The sequence below is a fragment of the Rhinatrema bivittatum genome, chromosome 3, assembly GCF_901001135.1.
Source record: "Rhinatrema bivittatum chromosome 3, aRhiBiv1.1, whole genome shotgun sequence".
Taxonomy (NCBI): domain Eukaryota; kingdom Metazoa; phylum Chordata; class Amphibia; order Gymnophiona; family Rhinatrematidae; genus Rhinatrema; species Rhinatrema bivittatum.
Window position 1 is genome coordinate 247,905,877 of NC_042617.1, and position 26,798 is coordinate 247,932,674.

The 26,798-nt window shown below is 43.9% G+C and overlaps 2 protein-coding genes across 4 annotated transcripts in view; one reads left to right on the forward strand and one right to left on the reverse strand.

Annotated features, from left to right (window-relative positions):
* GPATCH11 (G-patch domain containing 11) overlaps window positions 1-26,798 on the reverse strand; it is a 1,168,394-nt gene that overhangs the window by 454,405 nt on the left and 687,191 nt on the right. The window lies entirely within an intron of this gene.
* The window catches only part of IPCEF1 (interaction protein for cytohesin exchange factors 1), a 308,348-nt gene that overhangs the window by 4,428 nt on the left and 277,122 nt on the right, over window positions 1-26,798 (forward strand). For all 3 annotated transcript variants that reach the window (XM_029594417.1, XM_029594415.1, XM_029594416.1), the window contains exon 3: window positions 12,761-12,895. The gene's annotated coding sequence lies outside the window, so the exon portion shown is untranslated. The remainder of the gene's footprint in view (window positions 1-12,760; window positions 12,896-26,798) is intronic.

Here is a 26,798-nt window from a genome sequence, read left to right on the forward strand (position 1 = left end):
AAGTATTTTGAAATAGATACACAGAGACAATATACCATTCATATTTTATCACCGGGTGAACAGTCTTCAAATAAAATTGATTTTATAAGTTGCAGAGCATGAATCAGACTCAAGTAGTTCTGGCCAGTGCTTCTAGTCCCATGATGCAGCGGCAGGATCACCATTTCCAGTCCCAGCCCTGGAGCACAAATCGTACTTAAAATGCCAGTGAATGCTTTTGATGAAAGTGGCCCTTCCACTTCCTGTCAGTAGTGATTCAAATCAACTGCCAGAATACCTGGATGACATCCCTTAGGTGCTTTTAGATCCGTATCTGGAATCCCACTTCAGACTTCAGCCTTTAAATAGCAAGGTAGATATATTTTATTATGATGCTAGAAACTGTATAGTTGGGATGTGTTTTCAATTAATTTTTTAGCTATTGGCTGCTTTTTGGCTGAGATGGATTTTTATGTCATTTTTTAAAATTTAATGTTTTGGTGCTATTTGTGAACTATGTCACAATGTGGATATCTTATTATGTAATAGTATAATTGTGAAATTTTGATATTTTTTTTTGTTTTGTAAATGTGCCCAGAATCCTGTGTGAGAAAGCAGCATATAAAATAAACAAACAAACAGAAAATTGCACCAAACATCTGGAATCAGGTGGGAAATATTCCTAGGATACCATATCCTGCTGATCTCTCCCAACAAAACGTACTTACCCTGCCTGCTTGCAGGTAAATTTCCACAGTTGTTGCAAAGGAAACAACAATATTTCTGAGCTGATTAGCCCAGATCCTCTTCTAAAACAAGCTGTTAATCTCTTGCACTCTTACCAGACAGCTCCTGGAGGCACTCCTGCTGTTCTTTCCGACTAGAGATGAACTCTCTCTAGAGGCCCTGGATGTCCCCTGTGTTACCTTGGAAGTGCTATACCAAGACCAATAATGATATAATAATAGTAATGCCACAAATACACACTCAAACTGGCATGCATGTTTATTATTTTGATTTCTGACTTGCTTTTGCAGCATTTTTGTACACGGTGAGGAACAAAATAATATATATGTGTGGGAGTAATTTTGTGAAGGACTTCTGCAGGAAAAACAGGGTTTTGAACACAGAAATATCCTTTTACAAATCTGCCCTTCTGATACGCAGATAAACATATGTGTATATGGCATGTTCACGTGTAAGTTTACCTAGACTAAACAGAGGCGTTCCTGGGGGGGGGGGGGGGGGGGGGGGTGGAGTCTGAAAGTGCGCACATACGTTTGGATTGCAAAGAGCATGCATTTACATTTTCATGGGCAAAGAATTGTGGTTCTCGTGTTGGTCCACTTGGTTACGTGGAATCAAGGGTCAAACAAGCACGATGATATACATTTTTTTTCTGCCGATAAATACATCCATTTCTAATGCTTCAGGTCAAGTAAGGCTTTGTTTAGGCTCTATTACAGAATGGATGCACAATAATAAACTGAACTCACACTAAACATTGGGAAAACTAATATCATAATATTGAGTAGGTTCCCCACAGATGATTTTCCAGCGGTAATTAAATACAGAGATTGGAACATAGGTATTTCTTCTGTTGTAAGAAATCTGGTGGCTCAATTAGAATCTAATCTGTCTCTAAAAGAACAAATAAGGCAAGTAGCCACTAATGCTTTCACTAAGCTCACAACACTACATGCACTAAAGCCATTCTTAACAACTGCTGATTTCAGAACAGTGATTCAATCCTTAGTCATCTCCAGGCTGGACAATTGTAACGTTTTCTATGTGGGGATGCAGCAGCTAGGCTATTGACTAATACTAGACTTCACGGTCATATCACTCCCACCCTGCGTTCATTACACTGGTTGCCAATACTTGGAGAAATCTATTTAAAATCGTGACTATGATCCACTGGCACTAAGCAAAGAAACATCCATATGTGTAAGCCCAGGGCTGAAACTATGTAAACCGCACTGTAGCTTGAGATCTGCCAAGAAAAAACCAATGATGTTGGCAGCCCATCCCTTTGGAATACCTGATAATCTTAGGAACATCCAATGCCACATAACATTCAGGAAAGATGTAAAAGTTTTTTATTTTAAACAAGCAATTAATATGGTTAAATATAATCTATGGTTTTACAATCTTGGACCAGAAGATGCTTCCTTTATTGTTTCTTTTCTATGATTTACTTATATGTTTTATGTTATGTATTATAACCATTCCTCTTATGTTTTTATTTAGTCTTATGCCATTTTTATGTTATAGATGCATTATTTTTAAGTTGCTCATTTATTTATTTATTTAAAAGACATTTACGAATCACTCTTCCTGCTTAAGAATCATTGTACAATCACTTATGAGTATTTTGTTGTTACCCACCGAGAACTGTGGATTGTGTGGGCTACAAATTGTGAAAATAAGAAAATAAATAAATGAAAGTTGTAGATGCTACCTTTTTATTGGATTAACTTAAAACATTTGTATTACATTAGCTCAATAAAATGTTATCACCTACAGCTTGTTTGTTAACCCTTAATTCCATGTAAATTTTCACAGAAAATTTGTGTAAACATTTTAGCAGGTTTAGCTTCTGTTGGTAGATTTGGTGAGAGAATTTGCAAAGCAGAGTTATGTGCGCAAGTCCATTTTGAGAACTGGAGTAACTTCTGTGCATATTTGCAGCATAGGTTATGCAAGATGCTTGAAAATCATCTTCCCTATAAATTTATATTTATACACACACAAAATTAAGAAGGAAGACATTAAAATAATGACCATACAACAGATTATAAATCAAAGTGTGGGAAACAAAATCATAAAATTGGGTAATACCATCCCTGATTGAAAGTCTGGGTTTAGTAAGAGACCATGAGGGTCTTACAGCTATACCACTATTATACAGCAGAGCATACTTTACTATCCTATTCACTGAAATGGACTTTACCAAAACTTTAAAAAAAGTCATTACTAGACATATAAAAATAAAATATTAGCTAAAATAATGGCACATAGGGCAGCAATTTTAGAAATGCTTTGCTTCCATGAGCTGGAACCCCAGAAGCAAGCTGAAGTCTTAATACCTGGATGAGACAATGGTGCAGGGATGAGGGCTTTTGGAACTGGGAAGGGAAGAGTGTATTCTAATGGGATGGAATGAGCATGGTGTTGTGGAGCGCTAGGAGAGCGGTCCGCTTACCAGGAGATGTGTGTTCTTGGGCCACGGCTCGACCCCAGAGGAACTCTGAAGAGGTGCCGCGGTAGGCGAGGCATGCCCGAGCATGGGCTGGACAGGAGCGAGGCTGGACTGAAGACAGATGACTGGAGATACTGACCCTCCTCTGGACCTGCACGCTTCGGAAGACCAACAACGCAATGGTGGTCTTATGAACAATCCTCTGACCGTTCCAAGCCCTTTCGGACCTGCTGCAGGGTACGAATGGAGGCCAGGGCAGTGAAGACCGGAACATGGAGATACAGACGAGACTCAGGAACGAGGTACTTGGATACACAGACGAAGACTCAGGAACAAGATACTTGGGTGCACAGACGAAAACTCAGGAACGAGGTACTTGGACGTACAGAAGAGACTCAGGAACGGCATTCAAAAGACTCAAGCAAGTACTGGGTTGAGACTGCGACGCAGCGTGCCCTACATAGTCCACCCGCGGGACTGGTCACGGACCACGCTAGACTCGAAGAGCCTCTAGACAAGATGTGGAGCAATGAAAAGGGACATGTCTAGAATCTGTAGAGGTCTGCACCAAGGCGCGCCCTACTCAGCCGCCAGTGGCTGGTCGCGGACCACGCTGACGGTACAGGTTCTGGCAGAGCCTTTGGCATGGACGGAGCAAGCACAAGGGTCTCCATAGACCAGGGATAAGTACAGAAGCGGAAGTCTCCTGGAGGCTAGTGCTGCAGAAGTGAGGCAGGCATTGCACCATGAAGCGCCCTACACAGCCCGCCCATGGGGCTGGTCGCAGACCACGACATGGCATGCCAGGAAGAGTAAACAAAAAAAGGAATAGCCGAAAGTCCTTCAGAAATCTCTTTATTAATTGCCCGACTCTAGGCCTGAGTTTCGCCCTTCAAAGGGCTGCTTCAGGGGCTATAAGAAATAATATAATAAATAATTTAATTAGAATATTAAAAAATCAAAGCAATTAAAATATAGTTAAACACAGACACAAAATCAGATCAACCTAAACAATTCAATTTCATAATAAAAATTCAATTAAAAAATTAATTATATTCTAAAATGCAAAATAAAGGAGAACAAAAAGGAATGAAAATTACAGCAAGATAAAAACACGAAAAAAATGTGTTATATCAACTAAAACAATAAAATGCACCTTACAAACACACATACATTAATAAAGAATTGAAAATTAATTTGACACTATAATAGACAATTCTATGAGAACATACCTGATTTAAATCTAGATTGGCATATTCATTTTTGTTGTTGGATGGATACACACCACTCGTGCAGTCAATTGGACAGTGTGAATATGAAGGCTCATTAACTGTGTTTTTGTGAGGTAACCATGGTTTATAATATTTTTATGACTTCAACTTTTCCAAAAAATTATCAATATGATTTTTTATACTAATAATATTTTTTACATTTAAGTCTGTGATGAACCTCCATTGACAGAGCACACTTATGAATATGCCAATCTAGATTTAAATCAGGTATGTTCTCATAGAATTGTCTATTATAGTGTCAAATTAATTTTCAATTCTTTATTAATGTACATGTGTTTGTAAGGTGCATTTTATTGTTTTAGTTGATATAACACATTTTTTTCGTGTTTTTATCTTGCTGTAATTTTCATTCCTTTTTGTTCTCCTTTATTTTGCATTTTAGAATATAATTAATTTTTTAATTGAATTTTTATTATGAAATTGAATTGTTTAGGTTGATCTGATTTTGTGTCTGTGTTTAACTATATTTTAATTGCTTTGATTTTTTAATATTCTAATTAAATTATTTATTATATTATTTCTTATAGCCCCTGAAGCACCCCTTTGAAGGACAAAACTCAGGCCTAGAGTCGGGCAATTAATAAAGAGATTTCTGAAGGACTTTCGGCTAGTCCTTTTTTTGTTTCCTCACGGCTTTGTTAGACCGTCTTCCTCTTTGTTTTCTACGCCAGGAAGAGTGACACGAGGAACCAGGGGTTCAGGACAGCTGGACAGGATCATGAACATCAGGATCAGGAGAAACAACATCTGGACTGGATCACGAACATCAGGTACGGAGAACAAACATCTGGACTGGAACACAGAATACAGGATCAGGAGACAGACCTCAGGAGTGGATCACAAACATCAGGCGGACATCTGGACTGGAACGTGGACATCAGGACAAGACGAGGAGCTCCAATTTGCTATCTTATGTATGTTTATTTGTAAACCGTTTTGATTAATTCTTTGAATTGTAAAAGCAGTATGTAAACCTTTTTAAACAAATAAATAAAATAAATAAATAAATAACAGGAAACACAGGACCTTGAAGAAGAGCTGGAACAAGGACGACTCCTGGAATGAAGACCAGCAGGATCCCAGGAGTGTCTAACTCCTTGCGAAGGCAAAACTGGAATGGATGCTGAGCTCTTTTGTAGGGCTGAAGAGAACAACGCCAGGGAGGGGTCAGCAGGGGACCACACCTGGCTGGCCCTTGAAGAACAGGAGAGAGGCGCGCGCCCGCGCCTTAGGAAGCTGGAGGCGAAGAGAGCAGGAAGCTGGTGGCATTCTCAGCCACGTGGACGGCCTGAGGAAGCAAGGCAGGTAGTAGAAGTGGCCTCCAGCCGAGAAGAAAGAAGAGAGGACTTCAGGCTGGCTGCAGAAGTAAAGGAAGGCAAGCAGGCTACAGGCACCGGCAGGGACGGCTTCCCTGCCGGCTAAGGACCCGGGCAGCAGCAGCAGCATCGGAGCGGCAGCCCTGCTGCGAAGTTGAAGGGAGAGAGGCAGGCTGCAGGAGCGGCACTCGGCCGCGAAGATAGATGAAGGGGCACAGGCAGCGGCAGAGATGGCCTCTCTGCCGTTCGAGGACCCCGACCATGGCAGCAGCAGCTCCTGCCGCGAGAGACGGCTCCCGGCAACTCGGCCCTGCCACGCAGGGCAGGAGAACGCGGCTTCAGTGCCACGTTGGAAGGAGCAGCGTCAGCGGTCCGACTGGCCGCGTGAAAGTAGGGAGCCTGCCCATGCTCCTCGCGGGCAGGATTGCAACAGTACCCCCTCCTCAAAGCCCCCCTCAAGCTCACGAGCAGGAATCAGACCTTCTGTCGTTTTATGCACTTCAGCAGGGCGTTACATATCTTAGGAACAGGTTCTAATTTTGTCTATGCATTCAAGATAGAGGTTCACTGTAGGAAAGCAATTTTATTGTTCCGCTACCATCCAGGGAACATTTGCCTTGCAGAGATGTCTCTCTGGGTTTGAGTCCCATCTACCTATTCAGATGTGCTTGAACTGATCAGACTGAAAGGCATAAGAACATACCATGCTGGGTCAGACCAAGGGTCCATCAAGCCCAGCATCCTGTTTCCAACAGAGGCCAATCCAGGCCATAAGAACCTGGCAAGTACCCAAACACCAAGAAGATCCCATGCTACTGATGCAATTAATAGCAGTGGCTATTCCCTAAGTAAACTTGATTAATAGCAGTTAAAGGACTTCTCCTCCAAGAACTTATCCAAACCTTTTCTGAATACAGCTACACTAACTGCACCAACCACATCCTCTGGCAACAAATTCCATATAAAAATCTACTTCCAAAGGAAACCCAGACATTCTGAGTGACCCTTAGGGTGACAGTGCAAAGAAATCAGCCAACCTGGGGCCTGAAATCAGAGTGAAAGGAAAAGAAAAAAGAAGAAGAAAGAAAGAAAAGGGAATGGAAGGGGCTGATCCTAGAATCCTTTGTATCTTCTTGTTTTAATTTTTCTAACTATTTATGTAACCCCTGAGCTAGTGGCCCCTCGCAGGACTCCCCCCCAAGGGTTAAGCTGGTAACGTCCTCTTCTGATGTTGTTACACTCTGAAAGTCCAGAATTCCCTGCTGGGGGGAAAAGATTACCTCCTAGGCCCTAAGCTTTGGTTAATAATCAATTCAGTATTAAAAGTCTCTTGTAAACGGCAGTCATATAATCAGGGCCGGTGATAGGTTTTTTGCTGCCCTGGGCGAACAATTACTGTGCTGCACACCCCCTCCCCCCATTCATTCATTCTCTGTCTTGTGCACACACAAAAAAAAGCCCAGGACCCTTCACTGATACAAACCTTAAAAACTGACATCCCCCCCTCCCCCGAACCAATGGCTGGTGCAAGGGTATTAGGTGAACCTTATTGCCTTGCACAATGCCCCCCGCCCCATTCCACACACACAGTTAAGAGTTATGAATTTATATTTTGCATGAAAAATATCAAATGTACAGTTTACTGACATAAAAATATCACTTACATTATGGGGTAGATGTAAAAAAACTGCGCCCGCGCGTACTTTTGTTCGCGCGACCGGTGCAAACAAAAGTACGCCGGATTTTAATAGATACGCGCATAGCCGCACATATCTTGTAAAATCTGGGGTCGGCGCACGCAAGGCTGCGCAAAATTGGCAGCCTGCGCGCGCCGAGCCATGCAGCCTGCCCCCATGCCCTCCGTGGAAGGGAACTTTCCTTCCACCCCCAGCACCTTCCCCTCCCTTCCCCTACCTAAACCCCCCCTACCTTTGTTGGCAAAGTTATGCCTACCCGAGGCAGGCGTAAATTGCGTGCGCCAGGCCGGCTGCCGGCGCGCAATTCTCCAGCTCGGGAGAATTTTCGAAGGCCTCGGCCACGCCCGAAACGCCCCCAGATCGGAACCACGCCCACAGCCCCGCCCCCAGATGACACGCTGCCGCGATATGTCCCCCGACATGCCCCCCCAGGAAAGCCCCGGGGCTTACATGCGTCCCGGGGCTTGCGTGCGCCGCCGAGCCTATTCAACATAGGCTCGGTGAACGCAGGGGGAGCTTGGGGCAGGTTTTCGGGGGGTACGCGCGTACCCCTTTGAAAATCTGCCCCTATATGTACATGCACTGCTGTGATGCCAACCAGAAATCCTGCAAACACACACTTCAAACCCATATGGTATTCGACTTATTGTGATGTGTTTGGTGTTGGCTTGGCCCTCTGAAAGCTTGAATATACTAATACACTTCCTATTAGGAAAATGCCTCACCTCAGTCACACATGCAGAACATAAACAAATCCTCACCAAATACAGAACAGAGCAAATGTAAAGTAGAAATACAAACATGCACACAAAAACTGAACTGGAAACTACAAGAAGCCACACACTATGCAGTGCAACAATGAAAAAAACAGAACCATCACCGTTCTTCAAACATCAAATAATAAAATCAAGAAATAAAATAAATACATACATAATAATACTAAAAACATACTAATAATATTATTTGAAAAAAGGCTGAATACTAAAAGATCAAATAATTAAAAACTCATATACAAGTGTTTTTAAATGTCCCAAACACCAATAAAATATTTCAAAACAGCAGACACAGCAAATAACACCTGAAAAATAAAACTAAAAAGGATTTTAAAAATCCACGCTCTCCATACCTGGGAACTTTCATTTCCAGTCACCCTGGGATTGTCGTGGAGTAGAGGGAGTGGGATGCACAAACTTTCTCCTTTCTCATACACACACACACACACACACACACACAGAGATCCAAGCTCATACACACATACGCTCCCTCTCAGACAAACCCGCAGGTGTCTCCAGCTCTTCTTTGGTTGGCATTTACCAGCAGCCCCAGGCCCTCATCTTCATTCCAGCTGCTGGCAGGCGGGAATCCACTTGCACCCCCCATTTTCTCTCTCTCTCACATATACACATACACACACCCATCCCAGGCAGCCTCCTATTCACACACACACACACACACCTACGCCAGGCAACCTCCCATTCACACACACACACACACACCCATCCCAGGCAGCCTTCCATTCAAACACACACACACACACACACACACACAACCTATCACAGGCAGCCTCCCATTCACACCCCCCCATCCCAGGAAGTCTCCCATTCACACACACACACACACACACACACATCCCAGACAGCCTCTCATTCACACAACACACATACACACATACCAATCGCAGGCAGCCTCCCATTCACACACATATACACACACACACACACACACACACCCATCCCAGGCAACCTCCCATTCACATACACACACACACACACACACACACACACACACATCCCAGGCAGCCTCCCATTCACACACACACACACACATCCCAGGCAGCCTCCCATTCACACACACCCCCATCCCAGGCAGCCTCCCATTCACACACACACACACACCCATCCCAGGCAGTCTCCCATTCACATACACACACACACACATACACACACACTCGCCCATCACAGGCAGCCTCCCATTCACACTCACTCATCACAGGCAAACTCCCATTTACTCACACATGCATACATTCATTCCTTCTCCGCTGCTGCTGCCTGCCTGTACCTTGCACTTTGTGGAGAGCAGCCCTTCTGCTTCTTGTGCTGGCACCGCAGTAATTGAACACTCTTGTATTCTCATCTCACGAGAATACAGGAAGTTGTAGCACCGTGAGTGTTCAATATCGTGAGATTAACACCGGAGGAGGAACTGCAGAAGGGCTTCCTCTGCTGTAGTATCCTTTTTCTTCTGCCACTAGGGGGATTGAGTCCACGGGTGGCACCATGGATCTCCTTTCACCACTGGTGGGATTGGGTCCACTGGCGGCACCATGGATCTCCTTTCACCTCTGGTGGGACTGGGTCCACCGGTGTCACCTTGCACCTCCTCTTCTGCCACCAGTGCAATCAGTTCCACCAGTGGCACTATGGACCTCCTTCTTCCGTCTCTAGCGGGATTGGGTCCCCTGGCGGCAGCACGGGTCTCCTCTTCTGCTGCTTTTGGGATCGGGTACACTGACAGCAGCACAGGCTTCTCCCTGCTCCCGACACCGCCCTACCGGATGTGCCACCCTGTGCAATTGCAGTTTGCATACCCAGTGGTGCCTGGCCTCAATATAATCATGCTGGAAGCATTTAGTGGTTTCCAACTTAACTTTTACTGATTAATGATGGAATGTTGATAAAAAATGTTCTGTTATGAGTTTGTGTTATTTAAATCCATTTTACAGCTTCAGATCTTCTAATAAATGTGTGACTTTCAGCTTCCAGTTAATGTTGTCTGTTACTGATGTCCAATACATTTCTTATCTCTAATCCAGTCCAATTAATGGGATTTTTTGGAACTTCCTCCCAGCATTTGGTGGGTAGGATAATCTTTTTCCAATTTAAGTGTCTTTAAATAAAGTTCCATTTTTCATACCTTAGTCAAGTTGTGCAGTCATTCTCCTTTCTTCCCTTGTTTGTTCATGGATGGCACCTCCATACTCCTCTCTTCAACATCTTGATGATGGTAGGGTGCCACAAATCTTCTTCTCCTTCCATGGGACTTATGTGCGTCCCGGGGCCTGCGCGCCGCCGAGCCTACTCAACATAGGCTCGGCACGCGCAGGGGGTACTTCGGCCAGGTTTTTGGGGGGTACGCGCGTACCCCTTTGAAAATCTGGCCCTATGTGTGTCTAGCCGTCAGTCAGTTGTGTATTGTCTGCACGAAGTGGGGACCCAATATGCATGCATTGCTCTTACTGGGCTCTCAGACATGCTATGATGATTTATAGTCTGATGATTTTCCAGCCTTTGGAAAGCCAATATTCTGGTTTTAGTCCTTCTTTTGTTTTCCATTTTTTAGCTATTGTTATTCTGGTTGCTTATAGTAGGTATCAGGTCAGCTTGGGGTGTTTAGCATAGTCTAATAAAAAAGTAATTTGGCTCAGATTCAAACTAGAACTGTAACTCTCTCAATCTAATTTCTCACTCTCTTGCTATGATAGGATTGGATTACTTTGTATTCCTACCACACGTGGAGGAAGTTACCTTCCTTTCTACAGCCTCTCTAGCGTGGTGGGGAGTTAGTCTTGTGCAGACAGTGCTGCTTTGCTGATGTAATGTATCTTTTTAATAAAATTTTATAATGTGACTCTTTGCAGTTTGTGGCATATGAGTATTTCTGAGCTCATTTGCACGTAAATCCCAGTAGATAGATAATGCATGAAAAAAGCTGATTACCGCATACAAAATAGTGCTGTTTAGTACATTGGCTTCAAGGTTAAGCACATGAACCCTTTGTAAATTGACCCCCTTGTTCTTATCAAATAGTTGAGATGACCACCCACCTTTTTGAGATTGCCTATCTGGGGGCCACAAATTGTTCAAAGTATTTCTATACTCAAGAAGCCATGGGATAAACACAGAGGAACTCCGAGGGAGTGGTAGGGATTGTAAAGCTGAGTAGTTGGTGTGGATGGCAGACTGGATAGGCCGTAATGGTCTTTTACTGCCATCATGTTTCTTTTTGATTTTGCTATATAGAAAAAGAGCACCATCTATTCGTCTTATTTTTTCCCACCTTTTATGAAAAGCTTAGAAATTTGACAAGTAGATGGATCTCATCATATTCTGGGTTGTCACCCTTGGGCTTATTTAATTTTGATAATGTTTTAAAAAAATGAACCAGCGGTATAGAAGTCATTCTCTCTATCTACCTAGTGTTCTGTCTTGGGGGATTATGCTATAGCATAGTAGCTTTGTTGATTAAGGCTTTACAATATAGAAACCAAAAATAAAGTTAAAAAAATATTCCCTTGGTTTGTACACGGCACTGTATAAATCGTGTTCTCCTTTTTCACCTTATTTTCTCTTTGGCACAGTCATTGTAAACCAACAAGAATCCAACTTTATCTCACTCTAAACTTGATTCCTCCACAGAGATTGTAAGTTTATGCGAATCCCAAACAGTAGTGATCTGCCCATCTTGGAAGTTTCTAGAAGTAGGAGGAGTAAATTGCTTACCAGCACTGAGGAGGTAGCTGAAGCGAAAACGGGACTAATGGTATCTTAATGTTAATTGATGATACCTTTATGGTATCTCTGAGTAATTATGATTAGAGATGATATTGGGTTAGATATTGAGAAGCCAGCCTGCTAAGTAACTTAGCCAGATAAGTGTTATCTGGATGGCAGACTAGAGAGGCCGTAATGGTCTTTTACTGCCATCATGTTTCTATTTGATTTTGCTATATAGAAAAAGAGCACCATCTTTTCCAGTCTATTTCAGGATATTCAGCAGCATGGCTATGGCACTTCATATCCACAATACAAACAGGACTTAGTTGGAGAAGTGTAATGCTTCTGAGTGTAGACGTGCTCAATAGCACATCTAGACTTAGTCCATTATTGCTATTTAGCCGGATATGTTATCCAGCTAAGTAATGCCACTTCGAGCTGCCCGCTGCCAAGGTAGTCATCGAGCCAGATGACCGGATAAATGACTTATCCAGCTATCTAGTGAATGCTGAACTTGAGCAGATATTCAGCGGCCGCTAGATTGCTGGATAAGTCCTGGCTATCTGCAGGTTGAATATGGGCCCCATTGTGACTAAGTTTACCAGATATAATCTTTAACGATCTACCTGTATCTCCAAATATACCTGCTTGATGAGTACAATCATTGCTGATTTCCAGCAATTTTCAACATATTCTCTTTTGTATTATTTTTTTGAGTGAGTCAAGCTCTTCTTGCAGTTGGACTAATTCCCTGTTCCTTTCTTTTTTCCTCCTACTGTAGATGAGATCTCAATTTCGCTCACATGAAAACCTTCTCTACTTCTGAAAGTAAACTGGATGGGCCCTTTTCTGCATCATTAATTATCATATATGTTTCTCAGGCCTTCTCCATCCCACAACAGACACCAAGGTCTTGGTGAGTGACACATTAGTTCTTCAAGCTTTCGAATTGTTCTGATATGCTTTGTTTTAAAATCTGAATTTATTTGTACTAGGGCATGGTTGGCTTCTGTGATTGCATGAACTGCAATCTTTTTAACCAATTTTGTCTGTCCCTTTCTAATTAGGAGAGAGTGGATTCTGGGGTAGGTTTCATTCTTTCTGAACAGAAAGTGTAGTCTCTGGTCCCTGGTTTTTTGGTTCTCTGTATGTCAGTCATTGAACATTTTAAAATTATTTATAAGTTCTTTACTTTCTGTTTTGGTAAGTTGTTTTCCCCAAAAACATAAATGCCCACTGCATCATACAATAGTTTAACATATGATTACTATATAATGTGACTTTTGATTTGTTAGGAGCATTTAGGTTCAAAATGGAGATTTTTATTGTTATGGTTATTGATGTTTGCGTGGAACCTTGGACACTGTGGCAGCTGACCATGCCCACGGGGGGCAGTCCCGTGAGAGACCACAGTGTCAGGCTAGACTCTGGACACACAAACACAGATTTGAATCTTTTATTAAACAGTTTTGGAAACCACCAGAGGTGGCAGTAGTGGGTAGTAGATGTTGGGCCCGGCTGGGCGGGTATCCCACAGGACGCTGGAACAGCGAAACCTCTGCTTGGCTGTGCTGTAGTGGAAAGATACTGCGTGTTATGAGTACACAGTGAGAAACATACAGAGTCCCAGGTAGAATAGGAGAAGCTCCGAGACAGGGAGAGCAGGCCTTCGAGAAGCGAGTACCTGATTCCTTAGAGTAGAAAGACTCAGTGGTATTGTATTCAGACAGCGATTCCACTAGACAAGAGATCTGGCACTGGAACAGAGGGCAGGCCCTCGAGGAGCGAGTACCTGGTTCCAGTGAAGCAGTACTGTGGAATAGATGGTAGTTGTACTCACAAATGGAAACTGTTAGTGAAGTCTTCCAAGTAGAAGGGTTTGAAGATGCAGGCAGTGACTCAGAGAACATGGGCCCTCGAGAAGCGAGTACCGGTTTCCTGATAGCACCTGAAAGAAGCAGCGTGTCGTCATCTCAGGGGGACGCCCCTGTGGTTCGCGCCAACGAGGAAATAAAGATGAGGGCTCCTGGTTCTACGACGGACTCCTGTGCTCTGCGGCAGGCCTCTCCGCGGGGTTCACGGAGAGACGCCGCTGTCCAGTGCCGCGCCCCTCCCCTAGGCGTGCACACATCTCTGCTTTCTTTAAAGGGCCCGCAGCCGGATGATGACGTCGCTGAGGCTCCAGTATATAAGGCCGGGCTCAGCTCCTGTTAGTCGCCTTTGCAACAGGTCTCCACGTTGGTCGTATACTTCATTGCCTCCTGGTGATTCCCTCGTGTTCCTGGTTCCTGATCCCTTCGAGTTCCCGTTCCTGGTTTGTCTTCTTCGTTCCTGTGTTCATGCTACCCAGCTTACCTTATGGACTGATCTTCTCCTGGACCTGACCACTGCTTTGCCTGACTACGCTATTGATCTTTTCCTGGACCCGATCACTGCTTCGCCTGACTGCGCTTTTGATCTTCTTCTGGACCCGACCACTGCTTTGCCTGATCACGCTACTGATCATCAACTAGTCCAGACCTCTGCTTCACCTGACCACGCTACTGATCATCTCCTAGTCCAGACCTCTGCTTTGCTTGACCTCACTACTGATCATCTCCTAGTACAGACCTCTGCTTCACCTGACCATGCTACTGATCATCTCCTAGTCCAGATCTCTGCTTTGCCTGACCTCGCTACTGATCATCTCCTAGTCCAGACCTCTGCTTTGCCTGACCTTGCTACTGATCATCTCCTAGTCCAGTCCTCTGCTTCGCCTGACCACGCTATTGCCTCTCTCCTGGACTTGTTTTAAAATGTGTCTGTTTGTTTCCTCTTCCTCTACTTCATTGTCTATAATACTTCCTTTCTTATATCGTCCTATAGTCTAGTTTGTGCTTGCTCCTGTCCCCATATGCCTTAATCCTGATGGTGGATCTGTCTCTTTTCTGGCATCACCAACCCTTCTCTTTTGGGGAGGGATAAGGGGGTGCCTTTTCTTTGGTTTGCCTCTGCATGCAAATCTGATGCAATGGCTTAAAATAGAACTTTACCCTACTACTCTCCATTCTGCAGAGGAGACCCTTCCCTATTCAGCTTTGCTCAGAACAGCTGGCTGTTCCATGGAAAACCCCTTCTCTCTCTGACTCTATTGAGCTCTGCCAGTGTGAGAGCTTCCTTGTACTTGGGGGAATATAGCTCCCAGCTGGTAGGGGATCACATGCCTTTTATTCTCTCTGCCAGATTGGGGACCTAAATGCCCTATGATGCTCTCACCATCATAAATACCATGTGCCTTGTGCTCACTCCCAGCATGGATTCCTTACTCGACTCTCTTAGCTTTTTATCAGAGAATCCTGTTGCTTCCAAGTTTCCTCTTGGCCTTGGACCATTTTTTCAGGTCTCCCCTTTCCACTCACTTGCTACTTTGGTTCCTCAGGGCCTTTTCCCACTGTCAGTGGATCTGGACCCTAAACACCATAATGTTTTCACTACAAAGCCCTTTTGCTTCCAGTCACTATTGGGGACTTTTGTGGTTGATCTCTCATCATTCTTCAAAGTTCCTGGCCTCCTATCTGAAGGATGAGATTCCTTTCCTCTCTTGCCTGGTCACTCTCCCACATCAAACTGGGTATCAGCCAAAGCTAAGATCATCCAAACAAACTCTTCCCAGAGCTGTAGCCAAGTAGTTTGGCACCTGTAGCCAAGTGAAAAATTCACCTTCACCTCATGCACAATATATGATTCTAAGAGCTAGAAGACTCCATTACATTTTTTTTTAATTTAAAGCATAACACCATTACTATTATAATGTATAAATAGATACAAGTGTGACCATAGTCCCTAAATACAACAGAACAAGTTAAGCTACTATAGATCCCTACACAGAAACAACATGCTAGCAGAATATTTCATCTCAGTTACATATGCAGAACACATACCCTCACCAAATATAGAATAAAGAAACTATAAAGTATAAATAGCAACGCGCAGATAAAAACTGAATTGGAAACCACAATAAGCCAGACTCTGTATGCAGTGCAACAATAGAAAAACAGAAACATCATCATTCCTCATAAAACATCAGTCAATAAAAAAAAAATATAATCATTAATAACAGTAAAACCAAACCAATAAAAAGAGTAAACATTTTAAAATAGCTAATGAATATAACATCTAATAATTAAAAATGCATAAAAAAAATGAACCACTCTCCATACTTAGAAACTATTGATTCCAGTCATTCAGATTGCTGTGGATTAATGGTGGGGGGATTTGTTGTGCACATACTTTCTTCTTTCTCATATACAAAAACATGCTCACTCACGCGATCATACACACATGCTCGGTCTTGCACACATGCTCAATCTCTTACACACTGTCACACATGCTCAATCACACATGCTCTCTATCATACGCACATGCTCATTCACACACATGCTTTCTCTCACACACTCTCTCTCATGTTCTGTCATGCTCATTAATGCTGTCTTTCATACATGCTCTCTTTCTCACTCACACATCCTCTCATTTTTATTTATTTAAAATTTATATGCTGCTGCTTCCGAATTATAGCATGGATTACATACTACATATTCAGACACACATGCTCCCCCTCTGAGCAGAAGTAGCAGCAGCAGCATGCCCCTTCAGCACCCGTAGCCAACAGATTACTTCTTTGGGCCGCGGGACCAATGTTGCACTGCCTTCTGCTTCTTTCTTCCACTACTTCCTTCTTTCAACCACACAGGCAAGTGCTGTCCTAACTAAGCTCATGTGGCCAATGCTGCTCCATTTCCTGCACATTTAGGCAACTAGGCAATACGGCAACAGTGCTGCTGAAGGCAGGTTACTGTGGTCCAATGAGCTCCCCAAAGACCATAGCCAGGAATGATTGCCTTAATGCCCTCCCACCCCACCCCACCCCCACTCCCAAGGACAGTTAAGAGGATGGGGGACCCCAGGAGCAGCAGTCTTCTCCCTGAGATAGTAGAGCTAGCCCCAAGGTCTACATCAGGAGAAGGGAGGCATCTCTTCAGCTACATTGTAAGGTAGCAGTGGTGCCCCCTACTGGATGCTGCCTATAGCTGAAGCCATAGGCTAGACTTGACTCTGGCTCTTCCTCTCTCTATTCTCACGTCATGCTCACCCTGGAGGATCAACTCATCCCTACCTCCATTCAGAACAGAAATCAGGTTGACCCCTTCTTCTCCAGTCAACACAGATTCAGAACACTTACACATTCCCCTAATTTCACCCTATCATTTAAGTCGTACCAAAGACAGTTTTTCCATTAAAGCCATTCATATACATTTATGTTAAGAAAATTTATCTCTATGTTTTTTCTTTCTCTCTTCGGATGTCCGAGCTTCTTTGGGTATCTCAAAAGGGACAGACGCAGGATGGAGGTAGTGCAGAGAAGGGCAATCAAAATGGTGGGGGTCTCCATCAATCGACTTATGAGGAGAGACTGAAGGACTTAAATATGTATAATCCTGGAGGAGAGAAGGTGCAGGGGAGATATGATACAGACCTTCAGATACCTGAAAGGTTTTAATGATGCACAAATGTATTTATTTATTTATTTATTTAAAAACTTTTCTATACCGTCATTAAGTTAGGTACCATCATAATGGTTTACAATAAGGCACAAATATTAAAATTGGAACAGATTACGAATTCTATCACTATACATGTGCCAAGATTTTACGATAACAAAAGTAGTTATAAAAACTCATAATTAGATGTGTTATGTTATGTCCGTTTATTTTGAGCGGGAACAAAAGAGAATCTATGTCATCTTATTCTAGAAATTTAAGATTAAAATAGAATATGTACCCGTGTTGATTTGGGTAGTGTGTTTAGGGTGTGCTGCCAATCACTTTTCTTTTTCCCAGTGTTCTACTCTCCTTTCTCTTTGTTGTATGCCTGTTTAAATAACCATGTTTTTAAATGTTTTCTGAAGGTTTTGATGTCTCTTTGTAATCGGATCGCGACGGGCATGGAGTTCCATAGCATAGGACCTGCTAAGGAGAGCGCTCTTTCCCTTACTTGGGTTAGTTTGGCTGTTTTGATTAAGGGGATGGACAGTAAGGCTTTATTAGCTGATCTCAGGTTTCTGTTAGGGACGTGTACATGGAGGGCTGTATTCAACCAATCAGCATTTTCATTATGTATTAGCTTATGTATTGTACAAAGGGTTTTATACTGTATTCTTTGCTCAATGGGTAGCCAATGTAATTCCATCAGGGTTTCCGTGATGTGGTCTCTTTTACTTTTACCAGTCAGAATTCTGGCAGCCGTGTTCTGCATTATTTGGAGTGGTCTAATTGTTGTGTATGGTAAACCAAGTAGGATGGCATTACAGTAATCCGTGCTTGCGAAAATAAGAGCTTGTAACACTGAATGGAAGTTACTTGTTGTCAGTAGAGGTTTTAGTCTTCTGAGGGTCATGAGTTTAGCGTATCCTTCCCTTACTTTTAATGATATGTGTTGTTTTAGGTTCAGTTCTGTGTCAATTATTACTCCGAGGTTTCTCACTTTCTCAGTTAGTTTAATTTTTTAGTTGTTTTTGAGTGTGATAGGGTTTTGGATGATTTCAATGTTTTTGTGTTCCAAGAGTAGGAATTCTGTTTTCTCTACGTTAATCACTAGTTCCATCTGGTTTAGTAATTGTTTGATGATATCCAGATACATATTAGCTATGTTCAGGGTCTTTTCGATTGTATCGTCAATGGGTATGATTATTTGGATATCATCAGCGTAAATGTAGTGTGAGATGCTTAGACCAGCTAGAAAGTGACAAAGTGGTAGTAGGTATATGTTGAATAGGGTGGCCGATAAAGCTGATCCCTGTGGGACTCCAGTTTGAAGTTTTATTTTATTTGACATTACATCTTTTATCTGCACTTGGTTGTATCTGTTGTCTAGGTATGATTGGAACCATTTGATTGTTTTATTACTTAAGCCTATTTCTTCTAATCTATTTAGTAGGATGTTGTGATTTACAGTATCAAATGCTGCTGATAGGTCAAGCATCATTAGGATGTACCGCTTCCCGCTGTCAAAGCCTCTCATGATGTTATCTGTTAGGGCAAGCAGTAGTGTTTCAGTACTGTTGTTTTTGCGAAAGCCATGTTGTGATGGATATAGGATATTGACAAACCTTCTCCATTGGAAAGAAATCAGTAGAACTAGGGGTCATAAAATGAAACTCCAAGGAGGATGACTCAGAACCAACATCAGGAAATATTTCTTCATGGAGAGAATGGTGGATGCCTGGAATGCCCTTCTGGAGGAGGTGGTGAAGACAAAAATGGTGAAAGATATCAAAGAGGCATGGGATAAACACTGTGGATCTCAAAAGGCTAGAGGATAGAAATGAGGAAAAGATTGCATGAGGGAACTTGCTGGTTTGATGGTTACTACCGTTAACCATTAAGCCTTCATACTGTTGATGCATCTCTATTGCTCTCTCCTTTAATAGCAGGGAGAAAAGAGGAAAAGGGGAATTAGTTTCAGCAGCAACCAACAAGGAAATTGAATTATGCGGTCTGGGAAAACAAATAAGCATGGGGGTAACTTGCTGATGCGGCTGTTACTACCCTTAATTAATAAGCCTTATACTTGTGATGCAAGTCCAACATTGCTCTCTGCTTCAATGGCAAAAGGTAATGGGGAACTGGACTCAGACAGCAACCAACTAGGGCCCTGCCTTTGATGGTTTGAGAAACTAAGTATGGGGATAACTTGTATGGTGCGTTAGATGCCATCCCCTGATGCCCCATTATAGGGGAGACCTGTATGGCGCAGCTGATGCTACCATAAGCTTGCTGGGCAGACTGGATGGACCATTTGGTCCTTTTTTGCCATCATTTCTATGTATATTTATCTACACAAATGTCCATGTTTCAATGTTGATTCATGTTATTTCAGCTCTTGATTGGGATTCCTTCATCCAGATGGTAGGGCTTTTGCCATATTCCTTTTTCCGTGTTGTTGTTTTTGGCAGCTTTGAAGTAATTCCCAGCTCTGTTTTCCTCTGTCATCTTTAGCTCCTTAATGTAACATTCAGCTTCCGTTGTTGAAGATGGCAAATTTTGGCTGGGAATGATATTGCTGCTTGTATTCTCAGTTCAATTAGCTCTGCTCTGTATTTGTAGTGGCCCCATCTTCTTTTTACTGTCTCTGTGCTGAGGTCTGGATTGATCCAAACACTCCAGTTGTAATTTACCTGTTACATCCTCCTTGCCTGTTGGATGATATAGTTTTGTCATGAAATCTGAGCAGGGCTCTTGGTCACTTTCTTTATCTGGGTCTGGTTTGCAGCTCTCTGTGGTCCCATTCTGTCTCATATACTGATAGTAGTTTCAGAGATTCTTGGGATGCATTCCAGTAATAGTTTTCTTATAAGATGATGTCTCTAGTGTCTACACTCCTTGGGATGTATGAATATTTGAATCATAGATCAGTGGTCTCCATTTTCCCTGTCCTATGATCTGACATTCAGAATATCCATTTCTTTTCTAAAATGTTTCATTTTGAACTGTTTGTTTCTGTGTATGGTCCTCTGTGGCACTCATTCTTGCTTCTGCTTTCTCCTATTTTCTTTGGAAGGATTTTCTCCATCATCTCCACTTTTTGGATAATTTCAATGTTGGATCCTTTATTTTCAGAAAGCATTGTGAGAAGGTCAGTCTCCAAATCAGACTTTTATATCTCCATTCCACCCTTGTCTGTGACTGTAGGTCTGAGCGACAAGGGAGATGCCAGTGCCGAGAGCTTGGTGTCTTCCTTTTTAGACTTATATTAGTAGAAATCCTATAGTGATTTTGCCAGTTTGTCTTTTTCAGTTTTTTGCTTTTATGAAGCATTGGATTTAGGAATGCAGGATTCCTGCTTGTAATTTTTTTTAATAGGAGTAGGATGATGAGCATAGCTAGATTTTTTTTAAGGTATGCTAACATTTGTTAGAATTGTGCAAGGATAGTGGCAGAGAATCTATGTGTTGCATGTGCTGGCCATGGCAGACCCATGGCCCGCGGCAGACCCCTCACCTCTGACGAATCCAGTGCCTAGTTCCTCATCTCTGGCAGTGGTAGGCCGCCAGTTCCATCCTCAGGCCACCCCCGGTGCCTCAGCTTCAGCCACAGATCTCTGCGCTCCGTGCCATTCAGCACCATGCCCCTCCCTAGGCGCGCACCTCATTGTTTCTTATGAAGGGCCTGCAGCGGGAAATTGGCCACGGCCCCGGATGATGATGTCACCAAAGCTCTGGTATTTAAGGCCGGGCTCAGCTTCCAGTGATCACCTTTGCAACAGGTCTCCACGCTGGTCGTGTACTCGTTGCCTCCTGGTGATTCTCCTGCATTCCTGGTTCCTGATCTTTGCAAGCTCCTGTTCCTGTTCTTCTGCGTTCCTGATTCCTAACCCTCCGTCGGATTGCCTTCTCAGACACGACCTCTGCATTGCCTGACTATGCCATTGACTCTCTCCAAGCCACGGCCCCGGATGATGATGTCGCCAAAGCTCTGGCATTTAAGACCCGGCTCGGCTTCCAGTGATCACCTTTGCAACAGGTCTCCACGCTGGTCGTGCACTCGTTGCCTCCTGGTGATTTTCCTGCATTCCTGGTTCCTGATCCTTGCAAGCTCCTGCTCCTGTTCTCCTTCGTTCCTGATTCCTAACCCTCCGTCGGATTGCCTTCTCAGACACGACCTCTGCATTGCCTGACTACGCCATTGACTCTCTCCAGCTGGCCTCTGTCCTTCAGCTCACTCCGCCTGCCGATGGTGGGGACCCGTAGGATCCCTGCTACGGGTAGCATCAACCCCACCTCAGCCCAAGGGTCTACCTCCAGTGCAACACTATGAAGTTAAGCACTCATTTCAACCATTCATAAATAAGATAAAAAGAAAAGGATGAAGATGTCACATTTATGGGAATGTTTCAGCTTGAGGAAGGAGTCAAGATGGTGAAATTGACCAGATGCTGACTGCTGGCATTCCTGTTTCCCCAAATCAGAATTGTTTCTTGCTAAATATTTTTGCCTATTACCTTTCTCTGTACTCATAGGGGCGGATTTTCAGAGCCCTGCTCGCGTAAATCCGCCCAAAACCGGGCGGATTTACGCGAGCAGGGCCCTGCGCGCCGGGAAGCCTATTTTACATAGGCCTCCCGGCGCGCGCAGAGCCCCGGGACTCGCGTAAGTCCCGGGGTTCTCCGAGGGGGGGCGTGTCAGGGGGCGGGCCCGGTCGTCGCGGCGTTTCGGGGGCGTGTCGGCAGCGTTTTGGGGGCGGGTACGGGGGCGTGGCTACGGCCCGGGGCGGTCCGGGGGCGTGGCCGCGCCCTCCGTACCCGCCCCCAGGTCGCGGCCCGGCGCGCAGGAGGCCCGCTGGCACGCGGGGATTTATGCCTCCCGGAGGGAGGCGTAAATCCCCCGACAAAGGTAAGGGGGGGGTTTAGACAGGGCCGGGCGGGTGGGTTAGGTAGGGGAAGGGAGGGGAAGGTGAGGGGAGGGCAAAGGAAAGTTCCCTCCGAGGCCGCTCCGATTTCGGAGCGGCCTTGGAGGGAACGGGGGTAGGCTGCGCGGCTCGGCGCGCGCCGGCTATACGAAATCGATAGCCTTGCGCGCGCCGATCCAGGATTTTAGCGGATACGCGCGGCTCCGCGCGTATCTACTAAAATCCAGCGTACTTTTGTTTGCGCCTGGAGCGCAAACAAAAGTAGGCTATTCGCGCTCGTTTTAAAATCCGCCCCATAGTAAAGAGGAAAGACAAACCATGAAGCTTTCCGTCCTTACCTTTCTAGCCATGAAGGCAACCCTTGGTCTTCTTTATTATCCAGCAATGGGATGAGCAAGCTTTAATGATGTCCTTGGGAAGCTCAGAGTTGAGGTCTCTGAAGCTCTCCCAGACTTAGAAACATTATTCCAGATTTTTGGTTATCCCTTAAACCACTAGTAGTGGCAGATCTGGTATTGGTGCAGAGTCGTCAATGTCTGAAGTGGCAGTTAGTGCAGCTCCGAGTAGAGGTAAAGTGCTGGTGTCAAGTACTCCGAACAAAGCAAGACTTGCTGGTTTGAATTCCAGCAGAAGCGTTGAGGTCTCCCAGGTGGAGAAGTCCCTGGAATAGAGTATTGGGGCAGTTGGAGGCATAGTGGCTGCAGAGTTGTTGAAATCTACTCCAGCTTTTGTGGGAGCCAAATGGATGGAGATTAACTAGCGGTGCCTTTTCCTTGGAGCATCACCTTAGAGAAAATTTGGAGAGCTGTAGCTTGGATGGAACAATCAAGATTATGGACTTTTTACTGAGTTTTTACGTAAAGTCTGAACAGACTGTGACAAAAGACTATAAGGTTTGCTGGTCATGGGGTTGTCCCACTACTGGCAGCACTCACTCCAGGACACTGACAGCCTCCGAAGAGGCAGGAATGCCTCAATGACACCGTCAGCAGCACTGCTTCCTGGGCTCCCTTAAGCATGTGCATGTGCGGTGCAGCACTTTATAAAGATCCCACGGCTGGAAACCCGGCTGACAGCACGCAGCAATGACATCACACCACTAGATATAAAAGGCTCAGCTGCACTCCAGAGGATAGACTCAGCAACAGGTCTCCCTGCTTGGTTGCAGTGCATGTTACTCCTGCCTTGGTTCCTGCCCTGCTTTGTCCAGCCTGCCCTGCCTCATCCCGCCTTGCCTAGTCCAGTCCTTCTGCCTGCTCATCTGGATCTGACCCTTGCCACAGACCTTGACTGCACTCTGCTGCTTGCCTTGACCCTTGGCCTGAATCTGATACCTCTGTAATTGATGCAACCCTGACCTTAGTCTCTTTCTGGACTCTCTTTCTGACCACTCTCAGGCCCCTCCTAAGTCCTACCAGCCCCCAGAATCCAAGGGATCAACCTGCAGGGAACGGGGGTGGTATAGGCAAAGCTTCAACTTGGCCCAGACCAGGTCATGTCTGCCTGCTAGGTTGCATCAACCATGCCATAGCACAAGGGCTTACTTCCATTACAAGGACATTAATAATCATGTGGTAATCCTGGAGGCCTTATTAGTTTTTGTACAGAACCTTAATTGTTTTTTCCTTAAAAATATATTATAAGGTCTATTTATCAAAATGTGATAATGCTCAATAATATACATTTGTTATAAATAGGCCCATTGGGGTAGATTTTAAAAGAAGCGCGATCAGCCTACTTTTGCTTGCGCATCAGACTCAAGCAAAAGTACGCTGGATTTTAGTAGATACGCGCGGAGCCGCGCCCCCAGGCCGTAGCCACGCCCCGTACCCGCCCCCAAAACGCTGCCGACACGCCCCCGGAACGCCGCGACGACCGGGCCCGCCCCCCGACACGCCCCCGACACGCCCCCCTCCGAGAACCCCGGGACTTACGTGAGTCCCGGGGCTCTGCGCGCGCCGGGAGGCCTATGTAAAATAGGCTTCCCGGCGCGCAGGGCCCTGCTCGCCTAAATCCGCCCGGTTTTGGGCGGATTTAGGCGAGCAGGGCTCTGAAAATCTACCCCATTATGATTAATGGATTCTATTTATTAACAATGTGTATTAATGTGCGACAATGTGTGATAGCACATTATTGCAATTTGGTAAATACGCCTTTATGTACATTATAAGGAAGTGTAATTATTAGAAAATACCACTAGACAGAACAATTTACATCAAATTAACTTCTCTCACATGGCCATGTACCTAAATTAATAATGTTTGAGGTATCTGCAGGAAATTAAGATCCCTGAAGAAGCATTACTGCTGCTTAGAGGGAGGAAAATTTTCAAACAACTGTGCATGGTAGCATATACATGTGTATGTAATTTTAAACCCATATCTTTCCAATTAAGTTATCCATGCTTGCTTTCTCTTTTCTCTCGTTCTTCGCTTTTTACCTTGTTCCTTTTATCCAATTATTATCCAATTCTCCCAGTTAAACCCCCCTTGTTCAATGTAATTTCCTTTCTCAGTTAATTGTGAACCGACATGATGTGTCCTACGAATGCCGGTATATAAAAATGTTAAATAATAATAATAATAATAATATGTGGCCGTTTGCTATGGCATTTTATAATACGAGCATATTATATGTGTGCGTTTTATAAAATACACATAATTTTACCACAGAACATATGCTCATATATAGGCTTACATGCGAATACATGCAAAGCATTGAAACCACTTATATCAATGGACTGAATGCATTTACCCACCTATTATAAATATATGCATGCATAGATTTTATATGTGAAAGTAATGTAGAACTTACTCTTGTAAATCCTGGTTTACACATGTAAGTCGGCCAATTTTTAAACATGTGCATGTCAAGAAAATTAACCAGTTTACCAATTAGTTCACCAGTTCACCCAGTCCTTCTCCAGTCAGAGACCTCCTTGTATTTCAGCCTGAACTCCCCCAATCCACCCAGTCCGCCCACCATGTCAGTACCACACAATAAACATGTTTAATATCACTTACGACACATCCAAATATCACTTGGATGTCTGGAATGCCCTTCTGGAGGAAGTGGTGAAGTCTAAAACTGTGAAGGATTTCAAAGGGGCATGGGATAAAAACTGTGGATCCCTAAAGGCTAGAGGATGGGAATAAATAAAAAGGCTTGGGGGTAACTTGCACGGAGCGGCAGTAACTATCTTGGGAAGCTTGCTGGGCAGACTAGATGGACCATTTTGATCTTTTTCTGCCGTCATTACTATGTCACTATAATTAGCAGATGTGAAAATATGCAAGCAAGTTGGAAAATGTAAATATGTACTTGTCTTTTAAAATGGCAGCTTGCATGCGTAACTGTTAGCCCCGCCTCAGAACGCTCCTAGACCGCTCCATTTTTCACATACGTATACGTGCACATATTTTTTACTTTTATAAACTACAGAATACGGAAGTAGCGGCTACTTCTGCACATATATGCTACATTTTAGGAGGATAGCTTTCAAAGCTGAGTCTGTCCACCCATGTACGTTTGCACCATGCAAAGTTGCTACAATATGTTATAACCTGCAGAGGTTATAAAATACACGCGCATACGTGTGCAAACATGCGCATGTATGTAAAAGCCGTACACCCTGCGCAAGTTCAGGATAAGTAGAGACACTTATCTGGAGAAGTTCCGATTTTATCTGGCTGAATATTGGCAAATTTATTTTTATTTTATTTAAAAATATTTATTACCCACCTCTCCAGTGTTCAGTGAGGAAGGGGTACAATAAAAGCATTCATAAAAAGAGGGCAATTATAACAGAGAGGCAATAAGACAAAATAAACGAGCTGCAAAAAAAGAAGCACAAAAGGAGCAAAAGCTGGGGCTAAGCATGGCAGGGGAGAGGGACGGGCGTCTTGGCCCCGCTTCTGCAAAGAGGTGTATTTTGAGGACCTTTTTAAATGGCTTTGTTTCACTCATAAGGCACAGAGAGAGGGATAGAAAGGGAAGGAGTTCCAGAAGATGCGCTCACGGGTTGAGGCTGAGCGAGCTGCTTTCGGAGGTGGGATATCGAGCAGAAATTGGCTTGATGAGTGAAGGCTCTGAACAGGGGTGTGAAGACGCAGGATTGAACTGATCCAAGGTGATTTGATGTGAATCAGGTTGTGGATGGATGTGGCAAGCTCGTTTTTTTTTTTTTTAATTTTATTTTTATTGAGTTATAACATTTATACACAAATGCAATAATCCACGAATTTCCAGTAACACTTTTACAATTTCAAATGATACATTACATAATATATTTCATATCCTAGCCCACATCTAGGGGGTAAAGGAGAGTTCCTGACTACTGCATGCCATTACCTTTTATTGCAACCCTATCTCCTTTAA